General features: G+C 46.1%; 1 long non-coding RNA gene across 1 annotated transcript; it reads right to left on the reverse strand.

Moving 5' to 3' along the window:
• Positions 1-751: 751 nt before the first annotated feature.
• Positions 752-11,943, reverse strand: LOC129785087 (uncharacterized). The gene is made up of 3 exons (XR_008748619.1): positions 11,093-11,943; positions 10,782-10,982; positions 752-8,031 (listed from the first exon to the last, which is right to left on the reverse strand). It is a non-coding gene; the product is annotated as an uncharacterized LOC129785087 (long non-coding RNA).
• Positions 11,944-13,118: the final 1,175 nt, after the last annotated feature.

Here is a 13,118-nt window from a genome sequence, read left to right on the forward strand (position 1 = left end):
CCACATGGCCTGATTACTGTTTGGGAAAAAAAAAAAAAAAAGAATGCAAGCATTGTGCTTTGGGAGGAATTAGAAGGTATGTGGATGAGTGTATTATCAAATCTTAGCAAGTGTTTTGCCCATTAGAACAATACACCGATATCACAGCTGAGGTGGAATGCAAGTTCTTGGGACACATCAACATCACCACGGAAACCTTCAATGACAGCCAAGCAGAAGGACCAGCTGGCTCTGGAAAGCTGCAGAGCACAAAGCAGTCTGAAAAGGTGCTGTGTCCTGACCTCTCATTTCGATGGCTCCCATGGGCTACGCACTGCCCTAAGTGCCTGCTGAGGATCCAGCCCTTGAAGGAGTGCCTGTCCCTGCTTCCCGAGGGTCCCTCATGGGCAACACGTGCGTAATTCACCCATTAAATCCACAGCCGCTGGCCACCCCGTGTCACATTGCAGGGTGGGTTTCTCACAGCATGCAGAGACATTGCCACCCTGGGAAGGGGGCCTGGGGTACATGCATCACCCCAAGCACAAAAGCAGGGACCCCTTGGACCATCCATCACTCTTCTCCCCCTCCCCCATTCCTGGTTCATCTTGTGCTGCCAAGTGCTGAGGAGAGGATGGAGCCTTGTCCCACATTTCCTGCAAGGCTTTGGGGTTCAGGAGCTGCCCCCAATTCCTCCTGCTTCGCCATCTCTAGCAGCGCACCAGCTCTCCCTGATGCTCACCCCCAGCCCTCCCATCCCTGTTCCCTCCAAGCTTTTGGGCAGTCCAAACGCAGGTTCCTCAGAGCCAAAACTACAAAAAAACAAAACCAAAACACAACAACAGTTTCACCCCATCCCTTCTTTAAAAGAGCAAAACAAACATCTGGAGATGATGAAGCATCTATTACTGTTTGAAAGGATAGTTGGGGCTCAGAGGGACCCAGCAACATTCAACAGTGGACTTTAAAAGATCATTAGCATCTCAAAAAGCTACACCCATTGAAAAGAAAGGCCTTTTTGGAGGCCACAATGGCAGCTGAGTGGCTCTCAGGTTGGCTCATCATCTGGTTTAAAAGTCAATACTGATAAAGCCCCCAAACCAGCAAAGTGCTTAAGCAAAGTACTTCGGGTTAAGCACCTGTTTTGTCAGGGCTGAGTGAGCATTTGCAGACTCAACTGCAGCCTGTTAACATGGAAATGACATTTTTCTGTTATCCTAAACTCAGCACTAATAACTTTTTCCCATGCCTGACTCTGCAATAATAATGAAGAGTTGATAGTAATAAAGAGCTGAAAGCACTGATTTCCCCCCCCCCCTTTCTCTTCTGTAGATACAAAGTAGTTCAGACCTTTCTCCACCACATCCCATGGTAAACCTGAGCAGGTTTGCAGAGTTACAGCACAGGTCCCACCGATGACTCATTTGCCTTCAAAAGGCAGCTTTGGGAGTGCTCCATGCCACCCATCTGGGACTATTTCAGGCAGGGACTGCAGTTCCTTGCTGTCACACCTCTACAGGAGAAAAAAAAGAAAGAAAAAAGAAAGGAAAAAAAAAGAGAGAGATCTATCATTTAACAGAATATATGGGTTTCAGCATGCCCCAAGTAGCCTCAGCTCTCAGCTCCACACGTTCAGACCCAATCTGAACTGGGGGGGGCATCTCCAGCAGCATTCTGCTAAGGACAACCAGAGAAATACTTTCTCAGAAAAATGTCAAGCTTCACCTCTCTCCGATAATACCTGCATACAAAGAAACTACATCAGAAATGACTTCTCTCAATCTCAGTAAAAGCACATTAGGAAAAACTTCAATTTCTAGGAAAAAAGACTTGACAGCTCTGTTGAAATTACCTCTGGTAATTTTAACTGAGTGGATGCTTTTATATTCGATTGCACCAAAAATGTAAAGCACGTCACTTATTAAGCTTTTATGTCTGACATTCAGTCTGGTATCTGACGACATCTTTCTAACAATCTGGAGATCATGTAGCTAATGTACTTGGAAATGGCAGAATTAGGTATGGTGGAAAGTCATTAAATTTGAAATTAAATGGGCTCTCTTGTTCTTGAAGGTAATCTTAAAAAAAAAAAAATGCCTCTGCAGAAGTCAAAAGCCATCTCCCATATTAACTGTCTGAGCTTTCTTGTTCTTCCTTTAATAGCGACAATTAGTCGACTTGAGTATCACACCAGTTTTGCTGTGATTAAGGGCAGGGGGGGACCTGCAGGCTCCCACAAAAATGAAGCATCGAGTCCTCACCACTGGCACCAGCCAGAGCCCTTGTCTTAGTCTGAGCTTTTTTAAACCAATTTCAAAGGTTAAAAACAAAATGCCATGCAGGCGATCTGATGCTCTGGCAAGCCAAGCTATTTTCTACCCAAGGCTTTTTAGCAAGAAACGTCTAACAGTAAGTACATCATAAGGCTGCCTTTAAGGGGCAATTGCAGGGAGGGACAAAGATCTCACTTAGATTAGTCTATTAAAATCCACATAAAAATAAAAATAGCTGAAGGAAAAAAAGCCTGTAAAGCATTTAGGCCAAATTAAACAGCCTACAAATGCTTAAAATGGTGTTGCCATGGTTTCGTACACCAGCAGGATGCTATGCCATCTATACTCCGTGGTTCTCCCCTGGGATTTGGGAATCCCAGCCCCATAAAGGGTGATGGGCGTAAGGTGGCAGGGCTGGCTCCTCACCCCATGGCTCAGCAGAGCCCTCCCCTAGCACACCCGGGCGTATCTCCATGCATGGGCAGCTCCAAGCTACCCGTGCAAACTCACATGGCACCCATTCCTTCGCAGGAGCCTGATTGGTGACCGTACCGTGTTATAGTACGTGCAGCAAACTAAAACCCCTCAGATGCTGCCACTCACCATGTGCTCTGGGACCAGCCGTGCTCTGGCATCAGCAAAGGGCGCCAGTGACTCGTAGAGCTCTTTGGAACATCTTGGTTCCCACCTTATGGCTGAGCTGAGGCTGTGTTTACCCATGCATACACGTCCTGCAATTCATTAATGTGGCAACGATCTCTGAGCAAACGTTAGTGGTCTTTGTGAGTGTACAAAACGATGCATCGCTGCCAAATATCTGGCTACAGTTAACAGCTTCAACTCTAAAGGTAAGCACCATGGAGGAAAATATAAATGCATTATTAAAAAAAAATCAAAATAAACCTTAAAGAACAATAAAAACAAAACAGTTACAATATAAACACACCCTTTTGGGCCTCTCTGCTGTAGCACATACCGCAGAACATATGGCGTATAAGATCACCCACGGACCAGCGCTTCCTGTACGGGCTAAGGGTAACTCGAGATGGGGAACAGCGAGCCCTGCTTCCCTTTGCTTCTGCTTCTGCCTTTCACGTGGGTCTCACCCCAATAAGGACGGCTCTTGCAAACCACTTACCTGCTCTCATTAGCGGCACAGGCTATCAGGACAGATACATCCTGGCAAACAGAGGAAAACCAGGCCAGCTGGTAGTACCTGAGCATAACCATGGGACCTACTGGAAACCCCACTCCTGAAGTTATTCAGCTGAAGCACATATTCCCAGGCACAAAGCCCATGGTCCTGTTCCCTGTGCCAGCACTGTTGTCTGTAGGGCACCCGCAGTGCCCCAGCAGGGACACGCTGTGTGTGCATCTGGGTGAACCACGGCTCACAGGATGAAGGCAGTTTCATAAAAACTCCTTTGATTTGTTTAATGAGCTGCTTATTGCCAGAGATGAAAGTAAGGAGCGTGGCAGCTAACAAATCTGGGAAGTGCTATTAATGTTGTTTTCTAGCATTTCTTGATGGGGGGGTTAAAAAAAAAAGAAAAAAAAAGACATGTTTCTTGGCTTTATACATGAGCTCACTATGTCCAGGCTCTGTAAAGCTGTGTATAGGGGGTCCTGAAGCCTCGGGATGTCACATTGGGAAGGGCACCGGGAATGATACCCAGAGGACATGGTGCCCCAGGTGTATGTATCCATGCTCCTGCTTCCTGCCTGCAAAGTCCTTAGACCATCACCATCCCCAGCGGGGAAGAGCCAGGAGTGAAAGCCTATTGCTTACCTCATTAGCTGCCATCTAATTCATCAAAATAATAGCTTTTAAAATGACATTATAGAGCTGAGATGGGCCATCCCCAGCTTCCCCTATTGCTACAGCCCCTGTGACGCTGATCAAACACAAATACCTAGACAGATGTACAACCCCCACCCTAGCTGATGGCAGGTCGCTTTTCTGACCTTATGGCCTCCATGGCAAGCAGCGGCTGAAATCGGACCTAAAAAGAGCCCCGCACCCGAGTTGTGATACTCAGGGACCCCGGGACTCCAGCCACTCACCCTGAAATGCCAGCGAGTCTCATTAGTGCACAGGACAGCCCTTTTCTGTGGTCTGGAAGATGAACAAATCCCCCGGATTCAGGGCTATGAGAGGCCGATGTAGCGAGCTCCGCACAGCTTCCACAGGCACCGTGAAACTACTGACAGCTACAGAGGTAATTTAAATGGTGTATGTTTGAAGTGTAGCTCACATTAAGTACCAGTGGGTAGTAAAATAATTTTAATTATTCCCATGTCCCCTAAGTTTTCACACCTCCACTTTCTAATATTCAATTCCCCTGTTTTCTTTTTTTTGGAGTTAATTCTTTTTTCAGGCAAAGAAGAGCAGAAACATGGTTTATTACACAAAATAAACCAACATGCTCTGTGATTTGGCTACAAAACATGCAAGTTTTGGGAATGGCATATATAGCGTACTGCATAAAAACAGATTTTCACAAGGGACCATGTCAAACATAGCAGTTATTTTCCCTAAACAAGAAGAAGTCTTGCTTGCTAAGTCAGTTTTACTTCTTTGTCTAGGGAAGAGTTTTCAAAATTCTTCTTTCTCTTCAATTTATGCAATTTTCACCAAGTTTTTTCCAGCTCTGTGAATGGCCCAAAGCATGGACTGCAAAAGCACAGAGCTGATTACGGAGAGAGGATCAGGAAAAGTCTGAATGTGAACACACAAATTCAGCACCTGGTAAGTCTGTACAAGTGTCCCCGCTCACACTCAGCCAGCTTCAACACCAGCAGGTCATTGTCGCAGCACTCTCCAAACTAGCAAACTGCAACAAGGTCTTTTACCATCTCATACCAACACACTCTTCATGCCAGCCTCTCTCCTGCCTTCTCATCTCACCCAGAGCCCACTCTTTCCTCTCCCTACTTCTTCCTCGGCTGCTCTCTTTTCATTGGCTCTCAATCACTTACCAGAACAAGCCACAGCTGCACCTTATCTACATCAGCCAACCCACCACCCCTGAAGCCAGCCCACAGCTGTATATTATCAATGATAATTAACCCAGCTTCATTCCTCTACATGACACCGCTTTCCAGCTCAGGCATTATCATGAGCCATGATATATCCCCTACTGTTGTTCTCATGCCAATGTCAATTCCTGCACATACAAGAGATTCTCAGCAGTCCTTATTTTCATAATTTTCAATTCTTTTCATTTTCAGGCTTTTTAATCTGCTTGTCAGTTAAAGGGCTGCAAATACACACCTTCAAAAGGCAGAGAGCTTGACGCGGAGGGCTTTAGGAACATAAACATGGTGTGGGGTCTCCTGTCCCACGCTTCCCAAGTGCTTGAGGCTCACAAAGTGTTAATATTTCTCTGGCCTGACCTTAGTGTGTTATTGTCAATTTTTATTTTGCTATTGAATGTGTACCCTTAGGCAAGCGTTTGCCCTCTTTGCCTCAATTTTTCAATCCATAAAGTAACAACGGAATTGCAATACTTTGACAGTTATGAAAACACATGGCATTTATAGTCATTTTACATAATGCTTACTTTTCAAAAAATGGATGCATTGCCTCAAATTTCATGTTAATGTGCTGGACTATCATGGAAAATACCTCCAAAGGCAAACAGAAATAGCATAAAGCTCATGGCAGGTGGAACCAAAACTTCACAGCATGAGGCTGTAGCAAAACCCCTGCACCTGAGGAAAACCAAATCCTATTACACCAGGAGCCCAAATGAACCAAAGAACATTATCACTTCATCTATCGAAAATTTCCTAAGCCTAAGGTGCCACAAACACATTTATATGAATGATTTTAGACTAGATAGATGTCTTAATATTTAAGATGTCAGATGGAGTAATATGTAAGTAATTATGTTTTGCCTTTCATTCAGTCTTTGTCAGGGGTACAGACTGATGGCCCTGGAGATTGAAGGCTTCTGTCTAGATAGTGAAAATACTCATTTTTAACGCAACGAGCACAAGCTTTCCCTGCTACGCTCTCCCAAAGGGGCCAAAAGCGGGACTGATCTATTCAGCTGTGGTTGAATCTTGCCCAGAAGAAAAGAGTCCTCCCTTTAGTAATCTATGGAAATATTTTAATATATGAAACATGTACAGCTGGTTTCCTGAGTGGCGGTGAACTGGTACTGGTATGGAACACAGCCTTAGCACATGCCTTATGAGCAGTGCCCATACTAAGAGCAGTTAATACAAAACCTGCCATCACTGGGTGCCTCTGCCTTTGCAGATCCACCACAAACAGGCAGTCTGGCATCGTTCCTCCATGCAACCTGGGACAGGCAAAACTCAGCCTCTCCCAAACCTCCTCTAGGCAGCAGATTTGCTTGAGCCGAGGGGGTTTGGCTCCTCCACCATGAGGGCAGTGGGAAACTACTGATAAACAGACCAAGAAACAGAGGTGACAGAGATGATTTTCAGAGCAGTCTCCCAAGGGAGCAAGGAGGTACTGGTGGAGGTGCCAAGTCAATCCACATCAGGTAAAAATGAAAGCATGAGTCTTCCTGCTTGCTTCAATGTGACCAAGCCCCAAGAATTCACATAAGACCTCATTTTCAGGAATCCAGCTGCATCCCTGGCAACCTGCGCCCTCCTGGGAGATGCACCCCATCATTGTGCAGCTGGGACCAGTACAAGCCAGCAGCAAGCAGCTGGCCCATGAGATGGGGAGACCTTTTTCACATGAATCTACCTGTGTTTGACACAGCTCTGCATGGCCTCACGTGCTGCCCTGAGTGCCCACATGTCCTGAAGTCCCAACTCCTTTCAAGGTGATGGGAAACTTGGGCTGACCTCAGCAGCAGTCTAGAGTCAGGAAGGATGGACTTTTGCTCTTAATCTGCTGCTGTCACCATGCTCCTGCCATACCTATATTTATTGCCTATTCATACAACAGCACAAATTCAAGTATAAATTCAGTGCAGAACACAATTCATAAACTAGCCATTAGCAACACCACACATGGATGTGCAAACCAGATCTATGTAGCCCAATAGCAGGACTACTAATATCTACTCACTGATATAACCATTAAGATTAATGAACATCACTATTTTATCTCTTCACTTTTAGCTGTTGCCAGCCTTTTATGGTTGTGACGAATCTGCAGAGGCCACTTAGGAGCAATATTTGACAATTCTGCTTTATTTTGCCCAGCTTCCCTATCAAAGAACACCAGTGATTTTGCAAAGTAATTTGTGAAAGCATGAATATGCCACGTGAAGGGAATGAAACCATTTCTCAAACTCCCATGCCTGCTCCAGATGTGCAAAAATTAATTCACCCCATGAAAAAAAAAATCTATGTTTCATTGAACTGCACGATATAAAAACACGTTTCTTCCAGCAACCCAGAAACACACTGCCCTACACTCCTCCCTCTCCTGCTTTGGTTTATTTGCCCTCTCCTAACAGAGCCCATTCCATGTGTCACCATCACCTGATTGAATTAGCAACAGCCCACAGTAAATATTTAAAAGAAAAAACTTCACAGCATGATGAGCAGACTTTTGCAAGTTGGCATAACAACAGTAGGAGAAACAAAACCCTCTACGAAATACCAGTAAGAATTATCAAAGGGTCTTCGGGTCTCACGTGCCAAAGCTGCAGCTACAACTGTGCACAGGCATTGCGTTTTGCTGATCTTGAGGCTCATTAGTGGAAACACAGCTGTTTTCTCCAGGAAATTGTCAGCCTCTTGATGTAATACCGACTTGGTGAGGGGAAGCTGTTTTAATTACCACCTGGAAATAGACGGCAAGTGTTTACAAGTTGCAATAGGCTCTCCCCTGGGGAAGAACACGGCTTTCTTAACTCTTTAGTGCTGTGACCCAGGTATTTATTTACTTTTGTTTGTATTTGTGCAAAGCTCCAGAGTGGTGATGGATGTGCCTTGGGACTGGCTAATATAGAGGCAGGATAAGCGTCCGTTGACATGAAGATAAGAACTCAAGAGTTGATGGGCTCAGGCAGAGGTGCCAAGCAAACCAAGTGCAGCTCACTTGCAAGGCCTCCAGCATGCTCGTTTTTAAAGCTCCAGCTTGGTGGCACTCTCAGCATGCAGAATTCATCCCCAAGCAAAAGAGGTCAGGAGCACAGGCACCTGGCACCTGACACCTGACTGGGAAGGTCTGTTATCAGATACCAGGGCAATTGCAGGCTCCAGGCACCTGAAATGCTCGGGAAACTAAATCATGCCTCACCTAGGCTGTATATCTGCATTCAGCTCTTGACCTAGAGTTGAAAGAGATCTGAAAGATGTGTGAAGGTTTTCCTTTATCTCTAAATACCGGGAGACTTGGAAGAATGCTAAGCAGGAATGCATGAACCAGCCCACAATCCCAGCAAATACACTGTATGGAAACTGTAAACACAAGGGCTGACCTGGGTGATACTGGATGCGCGTGGCAAGCAAGGCTGAGCAAGGGCTCTTGCAGGAGAGGCACTGCGAGCCCTTTAGTCCCAACTGGACAACAAAGCAGACAGTTAAGTAGAGGCAAAGGACTTCCTTAAAATATGCAACAAGAATCCAAGACTACCTACATTTGTCATCTACACTCTGCTCTAGGCACCCTGTACAGTAAGAAAGGCTGCGGCTGCTGTCTGTAGGCAGCACTGCACATCACCTGTTCCAAAGCAGAGTAAATTACTCTTCCAAGGGAGGCTTGCTATCCCCAAAAACTACAAAGTTAATTCAGGCAACTGACTTAATACCAGGCATCTAAATTGTGCTAAGTTAAATAGAATTCTTGAGGATATTTTGTTTGATTAGCTATTCCTTACGTGATTCCTATGGCAGCACTGCAAGTCTGGAGGCTCTTCAAGGTTACCCACATTAAAAAGCCGAGAACACGACACAAAAAGCTAAAAACATAACACTGGCCCCAAATCAGCAAGACTTTAAATCCGTGACTCTGCAGCTGATGACATTGCACAGGGAGCTCACCACTGCGGACAGCTGGTACCCACACGGCTCAGCCCACAGAGGAGCGCTATGAAAGCTGGCCTTGTTCCTGCAGCATCACTGCTGCGCGCGCGAGGAAGCCAACCAAGAGCAGCTCTGGGGCAGCACGTGTGCTCCAAGAGGAATGCAAAGTGGTGTGGGAAGAAGGAGCAGGAGCCAAGCAGCTGGCTTCGATTAATCATCAGCTCTCGAGGAGGCTGGGAGGATGACTCCGGGGTGGTGAAGATCAGACCACATTGGTCGGGGAGAGGGACTGAGGGGAGGTGGGTGGTGTGGGCAGGCTGCGATGTGGCGGGGCAACCTCAGAGCATGTTGGTTAGACACACTGGGGGGGCAGGGGATAGCTCTGCAAATAGCATCAAGCCCACGACTAGATAAATGCAGTTATTTTGGTTTTGACTTCAGGAGACTTTGGGTTGTTATACACACTGTTGTTCTGTGGGTTTTCTTAATCTTTCCATCTTTAAGTTCTCTGTTTCTTTCCTTTGCAGCTGATTCACTCCCGTTTGTTCTCAGGGGCTCTGCCAGCAGTGGGATAGCTGATGTAGTTGAACTCTTAACAGCTCCACGTGTGGGTGAAATACTCCAGCTGCTACCAAGAACAGCATTTATGACTGGTTTTAAGTGTGTTTTTGGAAGCACAGGTAAAACCATATCTCTGTAAGACTGTGCTCTCCATTCCTGTCCCTTTTGCATCTAAATGAGACCCCACCCCTGAAGGAACATCTCTTCTCTATGTAAATAATACTGCACTCCCCTAAAGGCCTGTCTCTACCCTATGTAAATAAAATTGCAGCCCCTCCAGGCCTGTCAGTGCTAGGCATTAATGAGCCTGCAAAATCGTTTCTTCTCTCATTTGGTTTGGCAGTGCAGATGCTTAAGTTTCTCAATGTGTTATTCAGAAAGTTTGGAAAATGTAAAGTATGCCTGAGAGAAATGCCAAATCCCTTAACTCATGGGGGAAGCGTTCATATAACTTGGACGGGGGGGTGGGGGAAAGTACTCATGGGGGTGTTTACTGTGTGCATTAAAACTTCCCTGTTGTTAAGAACTGGCTGTATCTGCACAAGAGCTATCTGCTAATAGACAGAAGCACCCAGACAATGGTAAAAATGGTGAGTTTCTGCAAAATAAGTCCCCGTGTGCAGGGCAGGCAGAGCACATCTATTTGCAACACCAAGGAGAGATGTTGCTTTTATCATACTACTAGGAAAAATTTGTCAGAATCCATGCCAAAATGGAAGTGAAGATTTTGTAATTTTTTTTAAGGGTGTCTTAACTGAAAATCAAACCCATGGCTGTATCCCAGTGTTGCCCACTGACTTCAGTCCCAGCCACGACAAGAGGAGGTGGGATGGGTTATTCTTACGTGCAGGAAGGATTAAATTCCTCAATGGAGCAGTGGCTGCAAGCTGGTGGTGTCTCTCCACCAAAGCCCTTATACGTGGTGAGATCTGGAGGAGACCAGAAGCCCAAGAGCAGTGCAGGCAAGCCAGGATTCAAGCACAGCTTTCCACAGGAGGTCCTCACCTTTCAGGGATGGGGGTTAGCAGGGAGAATCACCCCCAGCGAGCAGAACTGCTGGGTTTTGCCTCCTCCTCCTTCTGGTAACTCCCTTCTGTCTCAGGGCAGCGGTAATGGGGTGGCTGTCCCCGCCAGCTCCTGGGCACACCAAGGTGATCTGCCATGCGTGGTGCCGTGTTGTGCTCGCCTGGTTCAGGGCTCTGCAGGCTGCAGTAATGGTGTTTAAGAAGGGATTAACTACAGCAGTGCTTGGGCTTCTGGTCATCTTAGCCATCTGTAATTTCAGTGTGAAATCAGTAAGTGCTCAATTTCCTTACCCGTTTTCCTATAAACTTGAAAGAAGGTGATGTAAGAGCACCTCGTGAGCGATGAAAGACTGGAAGCAACCACTCCCAACATCTGCTCCAAGCAAATGTGATCTGGGCTCTGCTTCCACCGGCTAAGGGGCAAAGCAGGACCTGCTTCTGGCATCTCCTCCTTCCACCGGGTGCCTTTGGGCAGGACCCCAGCAGAGACTTTGGGTTTTCAGCTCCAAAGTATCTGGCTCCCTCTTGTGCTCCTCGGGTTTATGGCAGGAGAAGTCGGATGGGACAAAGTCTTGCTGGTGGAACCCTCTGCGGGAGGTGGCCCCTGCTCAGCTGCTCCTGTCCAGCCCGAGAAGCAGATCGCATCGGTAGTTGTTAGTCAAGACGTGACCCGACACGGACCATCTCTGTATTCTGGTACCCTTGAGCTTGCCAGGAAATATCAAGCTGTTCCTGGAGCACGGCTCAGGAATAGGCTGTGCAGCTCCATATGCACTACGCACAGCCTGCTGCTTATATCTTGATCAAGGACGAGTTGTGACTGTCAGCCATACCTTCTACCTTGGAGGAGATCCACCCTTCTTCTGCGCGCTTTGGGCCAAGCGACAGCGCTGCCATCTGTGCGTATATCGCTCGGCATGCAATGTGCTTCCTCCTCCACCATGTCAGGAATTTAAGGAGTATGAAACGATTTCACCTGTGCAAAGATAACAGAACTTTGTTTTTCCCCTATTTCGTACAGATTATTATTTTTCTTTTTTAAAGTACTCTGTGTAGCAGGTCCTGATCCATACTGCTCCTGTTACAAAGGTAGTAGCAGTAACGAGGGGGGAAATACACCTGAAAAATGGCTTTAATGTAATGCTCCAGCAGCAGTGGCTGCTGCCTTTAGAGGTAGTATTTCTTCTTAACTGAGTTACTTTTAGGAGATTTCTTTAAAGGTCAGTAATGGGTGTCAGGAGACAAAGGAAAGCTGTGTTAGGAGAAGCAGAAAAAGGGACTTGTTTCCAGCAGATGTTCCACAGCTCGCTATAGCTAAGGAAAAAGTAAGTACAACCAGACCAGGTGCTGTCAATTCTGAACTGTTGTGCAGTTTTGACTCATTTTTTCTGTTGGTTTGTTTGTTTTTTAAAATCTTAATTAAAATTTGTAATGAATTATTTATTTTCTCTTAGCCAAACTGTCTGGTTCTCTTCAGGCAGCCTGCTGCAGCAATCAGGGAAGACTCCCATCCTCTAATGGTAGATGAAAATGGTAAAGTATCTACATGTGATTTCGCTACACTCTTAGTTTAAAAGAGAGGGATGGAAAAGGTCCTTTCATCAGTAACTGCAGCAGATTGAAGGGTAGAAGCCCAAAGGATAAGAAATGAGTTACTTTGGATTAAATTGGGTAGAAGTCATGTATCCCATGAACACCCACCAGCGAGGGAAGAAGCCACAACAGAAATGTTGTGCACTGGAGAAGGAACTGCCCCAGCGTTAGCCTGGCCTGGCTCTACAGCTGCTTTTCTGTTGTAGATGTGCAACAAAACAGGAATGTGTGTGTTTGTTTACGGGAGCCTCCTGAGAGCCGAACCGAAGCCAAGTGAGAGCCAAGCGAGAGCCACAGCTCCTCCGGATACACAGACTGCTAAATTCATCTCCTCTCCCGGTGGGAGTATGTCCCCATCCGACCCCAGTGGGCTGCAGGTACTGACTCACCGGCCGCCCTGAGCTCACACTCAGCTGATGAATATCATCTGTTTTCATCTGGGTTTTATGCTCCAGTCTCCAGTGTGGCCAGATGAAGATGTAAGCCTAAAAGTTGTCTTAAACGATGAGTTATTTGCTAGTAACACTATTTATTTTTCCTACACATCGTTTTCTTTTTTGTTTTGTTTTGTTTTTTAAATAAGACACATGGATCTCAAAAGTAGCAAGTGCTTCTTTAAGGAAATGTCACTCTGGCATTGCAGTCTTTCAGGAGACGTGACAGGTCTTTTGTAGCATGTGCTTTTTTAACAAGCACACAGAAAGTTTCAATGCAACTCAAAGGT

Source organism: Falco peregrinus, chromosome 8, assembly GCF_023634155.1.
Source record: "Falco peregrinus isolate bFalPer1 chromosome 8, bFalPer1.pri, whole genome shotgun sequence".
Lineage (NCBI taxonomy): Eukaryota > Metazoa > Chordata > Aves > Falconiformes > Falconidae > Falco > Falco peregrinus.